Source organism: Protopterus annectens, chromosome 3.part1, assembly GCF_019279795.1.
Source record: "Protopterus annectens isolate FY-2018-M chromosome 3.part1, PAN1.0, whole genome shotgun sequence".
NCBI lineage: Eukaryota > Metazoa > Chordata > Ceratodontiformes > Protopteridae > Protopterus > Protopterus annectens.
This window is the reverse complement of record NC_056732.1, coordinates 1,081,936,721-1,081,957,818: the sequence shown is the minus strand read 5'-3', so window position 1 is coordinate 1,081,957,818 and position 21,098 is coordinate 1,081,936,721.

The window sequence follows — 21,098 nt, the reverse complement described above, 5'->3', positions numbered from 1 at the left end:
TCTCCACAGTATGGTGTGGGGCCTAGTGCTAAGGTTTATTAGTGCTTGCTATGAGTTTTGAGCAAGTGCCAGGATGAGAAGTGAATGGTTTGAGTGCTTATCTTTAGCTACGTGTGGGGGAGTTTCAGTTCATTATCTTATCTAACAAGTCTGGAAGTAAGATATTTTTTCAGTAATACAAAGACACTTCTGCTTTTAGCGGGCTTGTCTGATGTGGTGGGCCAGTAAAAGTGATGAGCAGTGAAGCCCTGCACTGATAGAATGCTTTCACTGGTCTTGAATTAGGTCTCTGTGATGATGCATATATCAATGTTTTCCAGGGTAGGTTGTGTTTGTAGCGTGTGGAGTATTTTTGTTAAAACTTCTAGCACTGAACACCAATACCTTAATGTTGTCCAGATTCTGTTTAGTTATGTTGGAAACTTTGAAGACTGACATTGCCTAAAAAGACACTATGGGGTGGACAAGGTTTTGGCCAATATGCAAAAGCCTTAGGAGATAGGTGCAGTCCATCCTTGCCAAAGTAGGTAGGACTGTGTAACATCTCTTTCCAGGCTGGTATATATTGTACCAACTTTGAATGACATCCGAATCTAAGCCAATTGTTGATGTCAATTATTTTTAGTTCATATTGTGACATCATTCTTGGTGATGGTAGAAGTCTGCTCAAGGTTAGGTTTATACTGCCTCAGATACATATTCCAAGAGCTTCATCATGTCTCTTCATATAGTCCAAGGAGATGTATCTCAAGTCTTTTACACTGGCATGTGCAATGACTGTATTATATGCATACCTGTGGTGCTGAGACTTGAGTACTTGCATGATGTGGCAAATTCTTGTGCCAGATATGCATCTGACTGTGACCATCTCTTTGCTCAGTTACATTGGGAAGAGATTTTTTTTTGCCTCTAAGATGAGGGAGCAGCAGATAGGGGGAATTCCACAGGGCAAAATATAACGTAGTTATGGTTGAAGCACTGATAAGCAAAATTAAAATTAGTTACATTTTATGTATAGTATGCAGCATAAAATATGCATCAGCAATGATGTGCACAGTTTTAAATGTTTGCAGAGTATAACAAAGGATTATTTATTTGGCATTCCAGTGGTGGGTTGCTTTAATGTATGCTGTGACAAAAACAATCTTCGAGTCTGTTATAGAGTCACTAATTAAACTTGTGTATAAAAATAATCTGTGCAGTGGCCATGGTAAACAGGTACATCATACCTTGTTATGTTTGGAAAGTAATTTTCACTTGTCGCCTGTGTATCAAGTGTAGTTGGAAAGGGGAGGTATTTAGCCACAGGGACTTTCTTGCAATTAAGACCTAGGGGTAGCCTAATTTGAAAAGTAGTATATAAAGCTTAGTTTCTGATTCAACCTTTTGAATTCAGGGGACTTAGTCAAACTGCAGCATGGCAAACAGATAATATATTCAGTCAAAATAAGTATGAGAACATGTTTCATTTCTATGATGCTCATGCCTTATTTGGTAGGTAACACTAGAACATTTGTTTTCCATGGTAGACAGAGTACATGTTGTGATGTTTACTGATAAGAAATGTAGATCAGTGCCTGGAAATGAATATGTTATTAAAGTCAACAGCTGTTAAACTATTTCCAGAAGTTTAGGATTTGATTCTGTTAGACTCCATTTGCCTACCAGACAGTGCTTCAGGGCAGTTGGGAAATAGGGCTATGGTCCACAATTGTTTCTGGAACATATACCTAGTAACTACCTATGAACCTATGAAATGATGAGGACATCATGAATAGTTTTGTGATCTAACTGAGTTCTTAAAGTAAGGAATATGTGCTTCAGGCAGTTAGCATGTGCAGTATATGTGACATATAAATATGCAATGACACAATACAGGGTAACTGCTCTGTTAAGTAAACAGTGCACAAATCTTAGATGTGTGAAATTTCTATAGGATGTGACTTCTGCAGCTTTTTTAGTAAAAATAGAGAGGAGTTGTGGTATTATATGAGGAAATCAGAAGTGGCAGAGAAGTATGTAAGAGTGGTGCAGGATATGTATAAGGGTAGTATGACAAAAGTGAGGTCTGCGGTGAGAGTGATGGATGCGTTTAAGGTGGTGGTGAGATTACACCAAGGATCACCTCTGAGCCCTTTCTATTTGCAGTGGTGATGGACAGGTTGACAGAAGAGATCAGACAGGAGTCCCCATGGACTATGATGTTTGGAGATGACATTTGATCTGTAGTGAGAGTAGGGAACAGGTTGAGGAGACCCTGGAGAGGTGGAGATATGCTCTAGAAGGGAGAGGAATGAAGGTCAGCAGGACTAAGACAAAATATATGTGTGTGAATGACAGGGAAGATAGAGGAATGGTGAGGAGGCATGGAGTAGAGTTGGCGAAGGTGGATGAGTTTAAATACTTGGGATCAACAGTTCAGAGTAATGGCGAGTGTGGAAGAGAGGTGAAGAAGAGAGTACAGGCAGGGTGGAATGGGTGGAGAAGAGTGTCAGGAGTGATTTGTGACAGACGAGTACCAGTAAGAGTGAAAGGGAAGGTCTACAAAAGGGTAGGGAGACCAGATATGTTATATGGGTTGGAGACAGTGGCATTGACAAAAAGCAGGAGTCCGAGCTGGACGTGGCAGAGTTAAAGATGTTAAGATTTGCACTGGGTGTGATGAGGATGGACAGGATTAGGAATAAGTACATTAGAGGGTCAACCCAGGTTGGATGGTTTAGAGACAAAGCCAGAGAGGCAAGATTGCACTGGTTTGGACATGTGCTGAGGAGGGATGCTGGGTATATTGGGAAAAGGATGCTAAGGATGGAGCTGCCAGGTAAGAAGAAAAGAGGAAGGCCTAAGATAAGGTTTATGGATGTGGTGAGAGAGGACATACAGGTGGTTTGTGTGACAGAGCAAGATGCAGAGGACAGGAAGAAATGGAAACAGACGATCTGCTGTGGTGACCCCTAATGGGAACAGCTGAAAGAAAAAGAAAAAGTAAATGACTATAGTCCTTTTACAGAATATGACATTATTAATAGGCTGCAGTCTGCCAGTAACTAACAGTAGTATTGATTGTAGTTTTAAACTGAGGTGAGATTTATTTTTGTGCAGACATGCTTGGTAATGTTCAAAAGTAACAAATATTTGCCATAGAACAATCCCATTGCACATCCACGATGACCGCTTGCCAAAATTATTTCCTCGCAGTGTTGACATGAACTGTTTTCTACCATGCAGGACATAGTATATTACTGTCGTTATTATCTGTGCATATATAATTTTTGTCCAGCTGGGTTCTTTCTTGCATGCATGTCATTTTAGCAAAATTTATAAAAACTTTCCATGTTATGTACATCTCTTCCAGCGGGGGAGGGGGGTCCTTTATTGTGTAAAACGTAGATGTAGTAGGAATCATTGGAAGAGTGAAAAATGTGAGAGAACACCTGAGGAAAAAGAGAGAATCAGAATACATCATGTAAAGCACTAATTTCTGGACAATTGTAAAGAAATGTCACTGTGGACACCATCATGAGAGAGTCAAGAAATTAAATGAGAACTGAGAGACAAAAATACAAATGGACAATGAAGACAAGTAACTACCATTTAGATAAATTGATTCTCCCCAGTCAGTGGCGGCTGGTGACTTCAAATCACAGGGGGGCTGCAGGAGACAGCTGAATGGGTGGGGTCAAGGGGGAGGGGTGTGGTCAACCAGAAAGGGGAGGAGCTATGCACAAAACCACAAAAAACTAACTTTAATTAAATACGCTGCCCTGGGTGGCAAACCATCATTATGAAAGTCCAATCAAGACAAAAATAAGTGTAGAAGAATAAAAATATTTCAATGCATTGGCTGCATGACAGCTTACTTAATATCTAGATGGAAACAAAAGGTTGTGAGGCATGAAAAATAAATTACTTTTAAATACATTACTGGAATGCCAGTCAAAATCAAGTATAAGAAAAATCAGAAGCACTCAACTCAAACCACTTCTCCTTGCACTGCAGTTCTAATATATAATATATTCAGCTTTATTAAAGTACCAAGTAACATGCTGAAAGTAGAAATCTATGTGATGCCCCACTTGTAAAAATGTTTCTTATCCAAAAAGACCTGCTGCCTGACAACTTGTTTCATGGGGAAAACATGATAAAAGTAAAAAATGAAAAGCAAACAAGAAACAAGCTCAAGATACATTGCTTAAAGGATTACTGTACAGGTTATGGACCACACATGATTGGCATTCTGTTTAGTTTACGGGTAAAGTCTGTAGAGATGACTGGAAGTCTCCAACAAGTGTAATGAGCTTTTAAAATAATGGAATCATGTCCTTTAATACCCAAGGCTTATACATTATCTAGTCAAGTATTCTCTGCATGGCAACAACAGAAAGGCTTTCAATGTTGGCAATTCTTTAACAGTATGCTTATTAAAGCTTACTTGCATCTTACTATCTCAGACAAGCTTACCTTATGGTCATTAAAGCATTGCTACTTAAACACAGAGCAACAGGCACTTTGAGTAATAAGCATAAATCAACAGTACAAAAATATGACAGAAACCAGACCATTCTGCAAAATCAAGGACAGATGAAAAGCCACTGTAGTACTTATGCAGTGTGTCCTCCCCATCCAAGGTAGATACAACTACTCCTTGCCTTGCTTGGACACATCCACAGTCACTACATGGGGGAGTGGGGTGCAACAAGCATGTCACAATTTGAAATCTCTCTGGCTGACTGTGATGGCCCTGACACATTTGTCATACACCTCAACCTCAAGAGCAAGAAATCTGGACAAAGCCATACACAGAAGTGGGACAAAGGCCCAAAAATAAGGACAATTTTTAAATATTGCTCTAATAAACTTAGAAAGATAATAGAATAGGTCTTGCATTAGTATGAATTTTCTGAAGGGTATAAAATCTGAAACTCAAATGTCCATCATTTTCTAACTTCAGTCTTTAGTGATTTGTCACTAATTTGCCAAAAAACACAATTTTATGAAAAATGGACCAAAAATGTGATGCAAAAATATAAAATAGACACACAATACAGCTGCTACCTGTCAAAGAAGGGACACTTTAATATTAGTACTGCTACCTTGAGCAGCTGACAAAATAAAAGAATCTACATGCATTTCAAGTAATCTATAACTTTGATTATTACAGTTATTTCTTAATTGTAAACCCTCCATGTTTTCTTCCAAAATTGCTATTTTGCGGAGGGATTATTAGGGGGAAGAGCAACATTTTGAGCCAAAAATTGGGGACAGTTGAGAGGTTGGCTATGCCTAATTCTATAAAGCAATTTATTTGCATGTACCTCTCAACCTGTTAATGCAGTAAATCTGAACAAGGCCAAATATATTGGGGGCACATATAAACAGTACTAAAAATTGCTCTTGTATAAATTGAGACAGTTGATAGAACAGCTCTTACTTTAACATGCATTTTTCTGAAGGTTATGAAGTGTGAAACTTATTATTTAGTGACTTAATTCCTAAATGATTTGCCAGAAAACTACAAATTTTATGAAGAAAAAAACAAAAATAAGAAGCAAAAATCTATTAATTCTTTGAAAATCTGGACAGTTGGGAGGTATAGTTCAGCTGGGCCTGTCTGAGTTTGCTGCCCTTCCCCCCTGACAAAATAATGGTTGAATGGAGCCTCTGCAGCCATTCCAATGAACCATTACTTGGCTATTTCACTCCATTTACCACAAACACTAATATGCATACTGCTTTACTTCTATGATGAGTTGGACTTCATTTGAAAGTTTTATTTTGTATTTTACAGCACAAACACTAATCTGTTAAACAAAGCAATGCAGTCTCACAATGAAAACTTAGCATTAAAACTTCTCTGCCCTTGAAACTCACATTCATTGAAACAGCATTGAAACCCACATTCAAAGAAAATACATTTTGCCAGTGGCAGATAAAGATTAATTTTGGGCTGTTTTCAAATCATAGGCCCCTTGCATATGAAACATACATGTGCTCTTTGATAAACCTTCCTCATTGTACTAAAATTATATTCATTGTACAATACAGTACACTTGTTAGAGGGTGTTTTAAATTTGTTTTGAACATTTTCCAGTAAGCAATGAAACAAACCATATGCACCCATAATGGCAAAACTGCCCAGTTGAGAACATTTATCATAAAAAAGTCTACTCAGACTTCCACAGTCCACCATTATTAGTAAATATACACAATTCTACAGTCCACCATTATTAGTAAATATGCACAATTCCACAGTCCACCATTATTAGTAAATATGCACAATTCCACAGTCCACCATTATCAGTAAATATGCACAATTCTACAGTCCACCTTTATCAGTAAATATGCACAATTCTACAGTCCATTATCAGTAAATATGCACAATCTCTGAAGTAAGTCATCTAAATCAGGAGTGTCCAACCCGCGGCCCTCAGAGCTCTTCCATGCGGCCCGCGACCCTTAAATTTAAATTTAATTTTAATTTAACTTTTTTTCCGTGTGTTTTCACGTCCGCGTACTTTTGCTGTTATGCGCATGCGCCAACTTTCTTTTTTTCATGCTTTTTTCATACCAGCGTCTTTCCGCTGGTATGTGCATGCACGAAAACACCGTTCAGTCATTTTTTAAAGCTGAAGGAAGGAGCGAGGATCGTGGAGAGAGGATTTAATTATATTTTATTTCGGAGTACACATCGACTACACTACAACATAGCAAAAGGTAAGTAAAGCTAAGTATTTTTTTGACACTGTGAATGCTCCCTAAACGAGCTTATGTTACTTACTTTCAGAGTTTTGACTCTTTCACATCTTTCCAAAGGATGCAATGACCCCTCATACCAATCCGTTATTCTTTCTTAAGGTGGTTATCAAATACTTTAGTGAAACTTGTTAAAAATCATGTTTTGAATCTATTTTATGTGCCTTTTTATAGTATTTCTTAATGTTTATATTAGTTTTTTAGGATGAATTAATAAATATTTTATGCTGTCTGTTTTTCTGTTGCTTTGGCTAAGGGAATGTTATTGGTTTTATGTGTTTTGATTGAATAATTGGTTTTCCTCTGTGACTGGAAGCTTCAATCATGATTGCTGTTTTTTATAGTGTGGTTTTGGTGAACTGTAACAGGAATCTGATGTAAGATCATATACAGACATGAACGCGCTTATTCTTTAATAAACAATTTGTCTGCACCTAGATTAGAAGCTGTGTTTGTGCACTCACAGTTTGCTTTGTTCATTTGCATTTTCTTCTTTCATGTGAGGCATCTAATTCTTGGTACTTGTGTTTTGCTGTTTCTACCGTTTTGATAAAGATGTTGAAAAGGAGGGGACCCTGGGATTGATCCTAGGGTACTCCGACTGTAATATGAGGCAAAAATCTGCAATTTTTTTACAAATGGTGGTGGGTAGGGAACTCAAGTCTTTAACACCTGCATACAGGGTACAGGGTTCAAGCCTGAGGTATTCCCTACCACACCACCATGAGCACCTGGGGCATTTTTACACACACACACACACACACACACACACACACACACACACACACACACACACACACCCCCAGTATAAACATTGTAAAATAAAAGCACCATACACACACAATCCAGTAAAAAGCACCATACACACACAATCCAGTATAAACATTGTAAAATAAAAGTAAAAAGCACCATACACACACAATCCAGTATAAACATTGTAAAATAAAAGTAAAAAGCACCATACACTTACCTGAATATATCCAGCTAACGTACATCCTGCCCGCGCAATACTCCAAAGACCCGCGAGATCCCAAGCAAAGCCCGACGAGATCCCAAAGCTCCTTCCTGACGACGAGACTGTTCTGACTGCTGCTGTTGCAGTCTGGACGCGACCCATAATCCTAGCGAGTCTGTGCACTTTAAAAGTGCACAGACGTCTCCTTGTGTCCCCCTATGGGGACTGCCGGACTGCCTTGAGCATGCGCATAGACTGACAGTAGTCGGGACTACTGCTCATGCGCGAAGTCCGCGAAATTTAAAAAAAAATTTTTTTTTCTTATTTTTTATTTTGAGGGGGCTGCAGTCCGGCAGCCCGATGCCACGAGCCGCCCCTGTCCCCAGTTGATAAAGACTAAACAGTTACTATGCACATCATAGCTATCCTATATTTGTGTGTGTGTGTGTGTGTGTGTGTGTGTGTGTGTGTGTGTGTGGTGTATATGCATCTGCAAGCCCCCCTCCACCCCCACACCCACTGCTAATTATATTTGCCAACTCTGAGATCACACTTCAGTGGGGAAAAGACTTATTCCCTGATCCCCACTGTAAAGTGATTTAATAATAAAAAAGCTGGTACTTTTTGATCAGCTGTACCAACTTTTTCACTTGATGATAAAAAGACACATCAACTATAGACTTTATCTGGGGGGGGAAGACAGCAAGAGTCAAAGTGGGATAAGCTGATTCTTCCAGCAGGACAGGGAGGATTGGGATTACCCCTATCTGAAGGGGTACTTCAGAGCTATACGGTTAAGGCTTCTATATATAGCACAAGCAGAAAACTATAATTCAAAGTGGAAAGGGATTATGATGAAATGGGGGGAAGCTCAAGAAATAAGGAAAGACTGGGATTTTGGATGCAGGCCTTTAAGGTGAATAACAATAATCATACAGAATAGTATATCTATAAAGTAGCAGAAAGTATGCTAAAAACTAAGCCAACACAGGAATGGAGAAAGGAGATTCGGGTTCCTATTAAATGATCGAAGACTCATTCTTTCAAATGCGTCTTGATCGAACCTGAAAGCAAGAAAAGGCAAAATAGTGAAACGGCATATAAGTGAATTCTTTCCTTGGGAAAGAAATTGCTTGGCCGCTTCCATTACTTTGCTGTTTTCGTGGCTGTAGTGCAATCTTGGAATTGGTATATTTAAGTAGGGGTGTGCCCCCCACATCAAGGGGTGTGGGGGTGAAGCCCCCCACTTTATGTAATGTTTTACTATTTTTTTTTGTGGAACAGAGATTTTTTTTCCCTTGGAAAAAAAATTGCTGTTCTAAGCATTCGAGATTGTAAGCTTTTGCTTACATGGGTTCGATAAATCATCATTCGCTTTTTTAAGCATTCAATGATTTAACATAGACCCGGAGATTCTGCCGATAGGGATGATTACAATCAGGGAATATAGACAATAGGCAGTAGGGACTGGAATTTATTGGAGAAAACTGGCAAAGGAATCAAGGTATTCGGAGCAAATAACTAGAGAGGGAAAGATAGAATGGGAAGATGCAATAAATTTATTTGTACTGCAGGTTAGATATTGCATTCCCTATCAATGATTGATATCAGAGTATAGGTAAAGACAAAGAAATAGGGGGGGTCCTAAACAAAAGACCAGTACTGGCATAGTTTTTATTAGAATCTAGAACAGAAGCTGCCATTGAAAAAGGAATAATTAGTAGAGCATATAAAAGTTTGCATGATAACCATAAGAATCAATCAGAGGAGGTTAGAAAGGATTGGAAAGGGAGACTGGATAAGCAATTCACAAAGAAACAATGGAATGATATATGTAGGTCTCCCAAATATGCAACAAAATCTAGAAGAGTTAGGATTTTTGCTTGGAAATGTTTGCACTGATATTTTTAAACCCCAGGTAGACTCCAGAGAATCTTTCCTCAGGTAGGCAGCAAATGTTGAATGTGTGATGGGTAAGAAAGTGGTGATTGGGAGCATGTTTTCTGGGAGTATGGTGAGTTGGTGGACTTTAAGGATCCCTGTGGGATGCACTGTCAGAGATGCTGGGTGGGCAGATTGGTGTGATGAGGGAGATGATTTTTCTGATCAATGATACAGAATTGGAATTGCCCAGACATGGTAAGACCTTGCTGTGTCTAATTATGGTGGCTGCCAAAAAAGTGATTACTATAAGAGGGAAATCAAAATCTAAACTAATTATAGTAGAAGTAGTGAATATAGTAACAGAGATAAAACAACTGGAACTGAGATCTTTAGAAAAGGGTAGGAGGAAACTGCATAGGAAAATGGGAATTGTGGGAACAATATATACAGGGGAGGAATGAGGTTTAAAAGAAGGCTGGACTTAAATGAGCAGTGTAATTTTGGCTGAAAATGATTGGATAGATTATAAGTGATGTATAATGATGTTCACAAGTGGGACTGTGTCAGTATGGTTTGTAATGTAAAATGCTTGCAATTAGGATTGCGTTGGTGTGGATTGTTTTCATTTATATAAATGTATGATTGTCTGTGTCATAAGTGATGGTTTAATAAAGATGTTTCTTGTTTAAAAAAGGCAGGAATTGAATAATTTGTGTAATGTTGCTTAGGTTATATGATATATAGCAATATATGTGAAGAATAATGTTTGTAAACATTAACTTGTTAATACAGTTTGATTTCTTTTATATAAATGTAAATTTGGCTGTATCACAAAGGCTAATTCAATAAAGATGTTAAAAAAGATACATCAACTAAAGTTTCAGCACTCATACAAATATGCATACATACATACACTACATACATATATTATATATTTATACGAATCTACTTCACTAGATCGAACTTTTAAATGTTCGAAGCTCAACTCATTACAAAAAGTTTCTCATCCAGGAAAAAAGAGGTCATTGTTCCCCTCTACTCATCACTCATTAGACCCATTATAGAGTACAACGCCCCTTTTGGTATGTACCTCACAAAACATCTACAACAACTGAAAAGACTGTAGAAATACCTCACAAAGAGGTTTACTGGCCTCAAACTAGATGCCCTATGCAGACCGTCTCAAAAATCTCCAGCTTTACTCCATCGCATATTGCCTACTCAGAGGCGATCTCTGCCTAACAAACCCAGAGCTGTTGGACATGCTCCACTTAAAAGAAATCACAATCCCCCTGAGCTACATGCTCTAGGGACCTAAACCTTGTCACCACAATAAACAGAACATGTTAGAGGGATAGAATAAATACAACATGTTGGAGGGATAGATTCCTGTCCCAGAGACTTCCCATACCCTGGAACATTCTACCTATCTATATCAAACAAAGCTCCTTATTAGCACTCTTCAAGAAAAATCTTGATGATTGGATGGGAAATGGGAAATTCACCCCGGGGATCACTTCTGTGGCTTTGCTCGACAGTGGCACAGGAAAATAATTTTCTTGAGTGGCGAAAGCCAGGGTACCTTTTTGGCTAGGCTTATATAGACCCTAGGGCCAATAGCCTAGTACCTACCTATAAACCTATATGGCCGAAACCATAACATCGAACATTTAAAAGTTTGAACAGTGAAAAAAAAAACAAAACTAAATGTTTGTAGCAGGGGGGCAAGCCCCCCTGCACCCCCCTGCTACCTAAATATACCAACTCCGAGATTGCACTACATTGTGGAAAAGGGAAATCTTCCCGTTCCGCACTGTACAGGGATCTCCATTCAGACCGTTCCAACTTTTAAATGTTCTATCATATGGTTTTGGCCATATAGGCTTCGAACTTTTAAAAGTTCGATCACCTGAAGGGGATCCATTTATACATATATATGTATATATAGACCGGCAGTTAGAACAGAGGCCTGAAGTTGAGAGCTATTAATGGTACAGGGTTTGATTCCTTCTACCTTCATTTGTCTTCTGTATGACTCTCAACAAGTAACCTGATCAAACAGGTTAAAAAAAATATATATTACATATATTATGAAGAGAGTTGGTCACTGGTGTTGCAACTATGCATGTCTGTTGTTTAAAATGTATTGTTTTGAAGTTTTTGGTAAAATACAATATAAAACACCTCCCTAACTATATATACTAACTCCAGGATTGCACTACAGTGGGGAAAAGGGCATATACCATTTACTTGCCTTACAGTACTCTACACAGTGCCATATATACTAACAGCAGTTCAGTAAAATGAGTTTTCAGTAATATGAGTTTTCAGCAAAGTGGTCGGGGTGAAATGAAATTCAGTGATATGAGATTAAACAAAACAAAGTAGACCTATATATATATATATATATGGGTCTACTTTAAAAGCCCGAAACGCTACTTCGCCGACACAAAAATCACCGACGTCAGATAACCGACAACGCACAAAACCGACAACACAAAACACCGAACACCATAACACCGACACACCGAACGTAAACAACACACCACACTACATAACATACCCACTAGCCTTAACCCAAACCCTAACCCTAAGGTCCGACACTATTGCACACTCACCCTACCTGCACCCTAACCCTAACTCACTTAACCCACCCCTAACCCCAAGGTCCGACACTATCGCACACTTCACCTACCTGCACCCTAACCCTAACTCACTTAACCCACCCCTAGCCCAAGGTCCGACACTATCGCACACTTCACCTACCTGCACCCTAACCCTGACTCACGTAACCCGTCCCTAAACTACAGTCCCTCACTATCACACACTTACCTTACACGAACCCTAACTCCAACACTTACACACACTCACCTTTCCCACAGCCTAACCCGAAATCCCACAATATCGCACACTTACCTCACCGCTCCTAACGCCGTCACTGTCGCACACTTACTGAGTCGCGATCGCACATTACCCTTGTCGGTCTTTCCGCTGTCGGCAAATCACCCTGTCGGTAAACTTACCTGGCGGTCGTTTGGTCTTCGTTTTCCACGTGTCGGGGAATCGGTTCGGTCTTTAGAAGTAGACCCATATATATATATATATATATATATATATATATATATATACACACACACACACACACATATGTGGGTGCATGTGTGTGTCTGCAGATATGGTGAAGGCAGTTAAAGGTGAAAATGCTCAAAATGCTCATCTGTTTAATATCTTTGATTTTCAAGTTATAAGTGCTTGATTATATTGAAGTCTTAACTGAATTTGTCTACAGTTTCTATTTCTTTTTTTCTGATTCTCAGCCAGCAGCTTTTTCACTAACAATCAGTTTTCCTATGTGGTTTTGTGTATCTATATCTACATCTATCTATATATGTATATATAAACACAGACACACACACCCACACACACACATATATATAAATACATACATGCATACATGCATACAGATGTTCATAGCAGGTGAACAAAAATAAAAAGCACATACTGGGCAACAGATAAGTATGACTGTAACTTAAATGGACTAATCCTTAAGATACAATCATAGCTTCCATTTTTGAAATGCATCATCATCTACAGCATACTATAATGAAAACTTGCAACTTAAATTGGACCAGATATCATGGATTGGCTTCCAATATTATAAGAAACTCTCAATTGAACACATTATATCCATTGTGGTTCAAAAATCATACTTTCATAGGTAATTTCTGGTGGTGTCTCCTCAAAGCTGCAAAATGTTACAGTGGCAGTGAGTCATTACAATGGTAGCCTTATCTAATAATGACATGCATAGTAAAGAATAAATGACATTATTCTAGTATAGTGATTATTAGAAAGAATTCTGAGGAAGCAACAAAACAAGAAAAAAAAAGAGAAGTTGCAGCGAAGATATTTCCATACTTAGCCAACATTCCATGGAGTAGATGGAGTCACGACTCTGCATATAGTGCTGACATAAGATAGCATTCTTTGTATTGTATGACACAGTGGACCATAAAAGTAAGACTAAGTAAGGATATAGTGAAGGCAGCTTTGGACAACAGTAAGAAAAGTGTCCACTATCCATTTTTATAAGTAATAATTTTTATGGATATATTTATTATGCTGCTTTATGTAGTTTTGTATGTTTACAGTGCATTTCTTGTTACATGTGATATTTTATGTTATTATCTTTTATTTTTATATGTTGCAGCATTTGTGGGAGATTGTATGTATATATATATATATATATATATATATATATATATATATATATATATATATATATATATATATATATATATGTGTGCTCTTTATGCATTATATAATATATACTAAAGATGTAATGAGTTTTTAGAATTTGATAATTATATGGTTGATGGATATGTGACTTGTTCTCTAGTGATGTTAGAATGCACAATGCTTTATTGGATCTTTGGGTTCATGGGAGAGATATAAACATGGAGTGTGTTTTAGGATGTTATGATCTGATGAAGCAACATTGTTTGTGAAAGCGCTTATCTAATTAAATTTTTCCTGGATTTTATGCCTTGGTGACTTGCTTTTTTACAGCCTGTTTCTGCTCTGTGAAGTCTGGACATTTTTATTCTTCATTTTTTGTTCACAGAGCAGCTTATTGCCTAGGTTCATTTGTGGATTTTGCATTTTTATAAGTAAAGCAACCATGACATTCACAACATACACTGCTTATGTAGGTTACACATCAAAGACTGGAGAAACAGTTAGGTTCTGCATTTTGACACTAAGTATTGCCTCAGATGTTTGTTAATAAAGAGTTATATTCAAGGATCTAGAGAATGTCATCCTGTGAGTAGTATTTTTTGGCAATGTCCTTGCCATGAGCGTGTGCATGGATGTTAAATGATTACAGCTCTGTTTTCAGCTGTTCAAATGACTGTATGATGAGGTTCATACATCACCTGTTCTGGGCTAAATGTGGGTGTGGTGGGAAGTTTATATGTGATGCATTGAACCGGTTGTCACAACTGATATCCTTATAAGGAGACAAAACCTTTCTCCATGTTCATAAGTGAACGTCATAACTGTACCATATAATTAATAGTCTGAGTAATATGCTACATCTTATCCAGCATATCTATAAGGCTTAATGTTACTCTGACATGTTTTGTTTTTGGAAGTATGCTCTACTTCCTGCTTCCTACTGGTGAAGTTAGTGTGGTAAGCACCCTGAGATCAGTGTGTTCCCCAGGGCTATGCATCCAAAAAAAGCCATACAGAGGTAATATAACAACACTATGGAACCTCTGCATTTGTTGTATACCCTGTACCCCTCATGTGGTGTATCTGAACCAGGAAGAGCCGAGAGCACTGACCCAGTTCAAAAGTCACAAACAGGAAATGAATTGCATACCTGATGGGAGCTTGCTGCACTGTACCACTGAGTTACCATATGTGTGTGAGCAGTAGGGTTTTGGTACTTTATACATGGACCTTTTTTCTGTTTAGTTTTCATTATACTAGGTATGTCTGCTGCAGCAGTATGGCTCACTGTGTTGTCTGTGCTGCCTTCGTCAGGTTATTTATGCCAATGATATAGTTCATTCACTACCTGATTTCATTGTTTGCAAATGTCATGACTGTAGGTAACATGGTATGGGAGGATTGTGAAGAAAACAGCCGCTACAGTTGATTGCAGTGGTGAGATTAACATACTGCAAGGTATCATCATATACTATTTGCACCCATCAGCTAACGGATGATACTATGAGGCACGAGGTGTGTTTCCCTACTGTGACTCCTGTCAGACAAGGCAGATAAAACCAGTGATGTTGTGTGTGTGTGTGTGTGTGTATTAGCTGTTTATAGCTGTAGTATTAACCTGAGTGATAGCAATAATATTTATTGAGTGCATGTCATAATATCTACTGCTAAGGACTGATAAGCTGGCAGATCCTCAGCATACGCCATGTCCTCCCCAAGCTCTGTTCAGCACCTGTGTCTGGTGATATTAGGGAAAAGATTTTTAGCAATGTAAGGTTAGGGGTGGGGGTAGAATTAGCACATATTAATATAAGGTGGTCCAGTGAGACTTATGTGGGCTAATCAGTATGCTAATTAGAATAGTTTCATGTTATGGGTATAACCTGGCTGATTTAATCATTAGCAAAGTCTTTCTGTACCTTTTTTGGAAGCTGTATAATATATTTTTGCTTGTTATATGGTTTATTGATGTCAGAAGTCCGCCATGGTGGTTGAAAGAAATAGTCATAAGGGATGTTACACAGAAAGAAAGATGTACTACAGCCTCATGTAATTTACAAAACCCATTTAATTTTACAGAAATGATAATTAAACTGCTTTATTTTGGAATTATTTCCCTACCCAGTTGTAAAGCAAATGAAGTCATACAGCTTCTTCCACAATTCAGAAACATTAGACTCTACAAGGAAGCAATGTCAGTAGTGGCACAACAAAGTGTGAGTAAAAGTGTAGCTTAGCTGTACCAAATCAGTAACCAGAAAGGAAACGCCAAGCCATAGCTAAAGTATGTCTCAGCAGAACATTCGTGATCGACATCAGCAGCATTTATAGGGGGAATATGGAAGGAATCTATAAAATAAAAACATTCCTTGAATATGACACACACCAGACTGAGTACCATGCACATATGCAAAGCATTCCAACCACACAGTCCACTCCAACCACACTCATGTCATAGAACTCTCACTAATGGGAGTTGCAGCTGCACCAGATCCCTTCATTATAATACTAATAAGACTGATTCTGATATGCAGATGTGGCCATTAAGGCTGAAATATTTGTTCATTCACGCTGGACATTTCTGTGGAGAAGTATCATAGAGAAGCGGCCAGTGTTGTGCATCACTGGACACCTGAACATCCTAAGATGTTAACACTCATATGCACTGCCCCCCCCCCCCCACACACACACACACAAAAAATATATCTGCATTGTGTTGACAGCACCTGAAGCTTCTGCCTCCTACCAAGGGATACATGTGTCATGATGCTGCCATGATAAACATTGCCACATTCCCTCAGCCAACCCTGCCAAATGTGAAATTTGAGTGCTATACTGTCATATTGAGCCAAGGAGCCAAGCAAGCTCAACCAGTCCATGTCCTGAGTCAATGAGGAAATCAAGGACACTGGTGCATTATCATATTGCCGCTGGGTAGTGTGTCATAACCTCTCCCACCCCTCGGCAACCCTGGAAACTCCATTTAAGTGTTGCATCCACCTAAGTGGCTCATTTGTTAGGCAGCATACAGCTCAGTAGCGTAATATGTTGCTTATTGCAGTGAACATAGGCTGCCACTGTCCTTCCCTGAATGGGAGAACTGACAATGGCCATTCTCTAACAACCCCCATATGACCCCTCCAGTACCCCCATGCTGCTAGTTGAAGATGGGTAATCTGGGAGACAGTAAGGACTTCATCCCTCTCTACCATGGGGCCTGAATCCAGCATTCAGTCTTGATTTCTGGTCACTGCCAATGCAAAGATTGTACATTAAGTTAAATAATTGTATTGCACATTGGAGCTTATTAACATTTTTGTAACCTTTTTCCCTCCTTTTTTTCATTTCTAAGAAGAGACCACGATTCATTTCATATTGCATAAGTAAGGGAGCATTTCTTTTGGGTATTCAAAAGATGCTGGTGCTAATTGGGGCACCTGATATTATTTTATAAACTGTTTGATTAATTATATTTTCTATTTTAATGTTTATGTTGCCTTTCACTTATAGGAAATGTTCTGGGATCCCCTGTGTTTTTTTTTAAACAGAAGAAATCACAAACTTTAATAAAATATTCTGGTACTGTACCAAGTTGTCTATTTCTTCTTTCGTCTTTTCCCGGTTAGGGGTTGCCACAGCGGATAGAAAAGCCTATAACAGACTTCAGTTTACTGTTATCTCCCCTAATTAAACTGAAGTCTGTTATAGGCTTTTCTAGTAGACAACTTGGTGCAGTACCAGAATATTATATTAAAGTTTGTGATTTCTTCTGATTATTGTGATGAGGTAGAAGGAATCCCGTACAGAAAGATTTTCAGGGAAGATCGTTTTTATCCACTATCCCATTCTAGTGCGATTTATTGGATTGGTTATCATTTGTGCTGGGCCTTTTTAACAGAGCTACAAGAACAAGTGATGATAGGTTGGGGGGACATTCTTTTTTCTGAGACAGGTACCTTTTTACATATATGAATAGGAAGAGTAGATGGGAAAGGTAATGAGGAGATTGTATGGGTTGTGTTGAGGTTCTAGGGGAAAATAACAGAGGCCGAAAAATATAAAATGAAGATCTAGACAGACAGAGGCAGAATAGGCAATTAAGGTGGGGACAGCATTAGAGAAATACAGATGCACAAAGTGTTCTACAATTGGTGATGGGAGGTTTGGACTACATACAAGCTATGGGGAATGACACATAGGGGTGGGGAACTCCTGGATGGGGGATAGGCCAAGGTGCAAGGGGCAAGCCAGACTGTCTCTGAAGATAGCCCTCACAGACTTCAGTCACTTCCATGGCTGATGTCACGTACAGACTATATATGTGGTGTTCTAATAGTCAGGACTGGCTGGTTACACAACTCTACCAGCCATGCCAGGAATACCTCTTGAGGTGTCTAGGTGGAAGTTCAACTGCTGTTGCAGCTTGAAGATTACATGTACCCCAGTGGTGGACAGTACTTGCTGTGTCTGGGAATGGCATTACAGTGACTGCATATATCAAAGCAGCCCTTGCACACTACATATAATTACCAACATGAGCACCAGATAACAGTAGGACTTATGGAAGGAGGAACATCTCAAAAGCTTTTGTGGCTATAAGTAAATATCATTGTGAAGGCTTGGACCCATCTCAGATGTAGCACCTTTAGTACCACAGTGCATCCCAGATGATATCAGCATGTTCCAGTAGATGTTTTACAAGCTGAGTATCTCTATGGCTGTGGAAGAGCATAGGCATAGGCATGTTGTTCAAACATGAACAAATCTCAAAAACAATAAAATTCACTACTGGAAAGCAGAGTTTCTCTCTCTTAGACCTGACAGCCAATACAATGTTTAACAGAGTTGCAATTTTTGGAACTACAACATTGTGCTCTATGGTATCAATGTTAATTACTTTGGTTGGTCACCAAAGCAGGGTGCACAACATTGTAGCCTTTTTTTGCACTTCTTTCTTTAATCAAAAAATGTTTCCCACCTTTGACGACTACCAGCAGATCTTATAATTACTATCCTGATGAGTAATTACTGCTTTAGGCCATCACTGCTTGCCACCACCTCAGTTGTAATCTAGAAATGGGGCTATTCAGACTCCACATTCACAACCTCAACATGTATATATGAGGATCCCCTTCTGAAGTTCGAAATCCCATATATTCAAAAATCATTTTCACAAGACAAAATTCCCAAAACCTTGAATACCCAAACAGCAAATTTTTCCCAGGGTAAGTAAACACTTGCCCGACATGCCCTTTTCTCCACTGTAGTGCAATCCCCAGAGTTGGTATATATAGTTAGGAGGGTGGGGGATACCTAGGTGGGTTTTATTTACTATGGTGTGTGTTTTATGTTTGGGCAAGTGTTTACTTACCTGGGAAAAATTTGCCTTATGGGTATTCAAGGTTTTACGATTTTCTATTTGTGAAAATGAATTTCAATTATATGGAATTTCGAGGTTTAGAAGTAGATCCATATAGGAGGTCTTCTGAAGACTGGAGATGGGCTTGTCGCATGGAGATGCATCAGCTGAACATTACCAGTATACCCTCTCTGCAGGTTATGATTTCATTGGCCTCTCCAGCAATCATCCTAATCAAATGACCCACCTGAGCATTAAATAGTGCTGACATCACAATTCATTACCTCCACTGACCTGATTGTCCACAGTACATAAAGTCCCTTTTCATGGCATGACAAAAACTTAGTCATTAACCTTTGTACCAAGGTGCTTTGCTACCAAGTACACTTATGAACATCTTTATGTTTGAACATAATGTTTGTGTATGACAGTCAGTGACTTGCATACAAGTCTAAAAGCAGTGCCTGACTCAGATTCAGGTCATACAGGCTGTTTGTACCCATCTCCCTCCTCTCAATATGTTCATCTTTACTCATGTGTTCTTTGACTTCTTCATCTAGAACTACAGAATCAGTAGGTATTCCCTTAGAATGCAGTGCAGTCACTGTCTTTAAGAAGGCAAGATGCTCCAAAAAGCATCTTAGGTGTATTTGCACCAGCAGAATTTTCTCTTTTGCGGTTTGCAGTCCCACTGAGGTGACCCATGCTGACCGATACTGATGCAGCTAACCATTTTCTTCCACATTTCCATATACTGCAAACTTGTGAGTTCGTGAGCATGATGTCATCCACGGATCACTTGTTTTGCCTTGACAAGAAATGGAACCTGGGTCTACGACTGAGTCAAATACTGTTTTGTAAATGGTTACCTTGAGGGCATAAACAGTTTCCACTCATTGGCATTAATATGTGCTTGTACTGTACTTTGCTGGAAATATTTAATTTCTGCTGATGGTACAGACAATCCTAATTTAAGCAACTCTGGAATGAACACCAATAGTGACCATCTCATCAGTATGCATACTTTTGCACAAGCTACTATGTGACAGCAGTCTTAGAAATTTTGGTTCAGAATATTTTAGTTACTAGAGGGGAGCATTTGTACTCATTTCCATTATTTGCCAGCTGCTACTGAAGGACACACAGGCCATGCAATCAGCTGCATGGATTCTAATGTTTCCAAATTATTGTTGGAGCTGTCAGTCACTCTGTGCATCCACTGTTCATATCAATGGTGATTTTCAAATTTTGTTTGCCAGTTTTTATCTCAATCTTTACAAAAAAGCTCACAATTTTTGCAATTTATGTAATTGCCTGCTTTTTGACATCATCATTAACCCCCTTTTTCCCATTTTCAGCATGGGGTCAGGGTGTCATGTTAACTGTTGCCATCTCTCTCAGTTCAATGCCAGACTCCTGCCTTCTTTGACACTCATGCCTGACTGCCACAGATCTTCTCTCACACACTCCATCCACCTCTTCGCTGGACACCTTCATTTTCTCTTACCTTCTTCACCAGATTGTCTTCTGATTTTAGACACATGTGCCTGAACCAACATAATCTGTTTTCTTTGATCTTTTCTGCAATTGAAGCTATTTTGGTTACTGCTATTATGCCCTAATTTCTTTATCCGTCCCACAGTGTGCATCTTACCACCATTCTCAGGCACTTCATTTCCATCAGCTCCAGCTTCCTCATCTGCTCTGCCTTTACTGCCCAGGTTTCTGTACCATACAGTAGTACTGGTTACACCACTGTTTTGTACACCTTACTTTTCAGCTTCTTTGGCAGTCTCATGTGATACACTACATGACACTCTATGCCATTTGGATGCAGCCCCTCTGATTCTAGCTTTGACCTCTTCATTCAGACTTCCCTTCTCCTCAACCACCCCTCCCAGATACCTG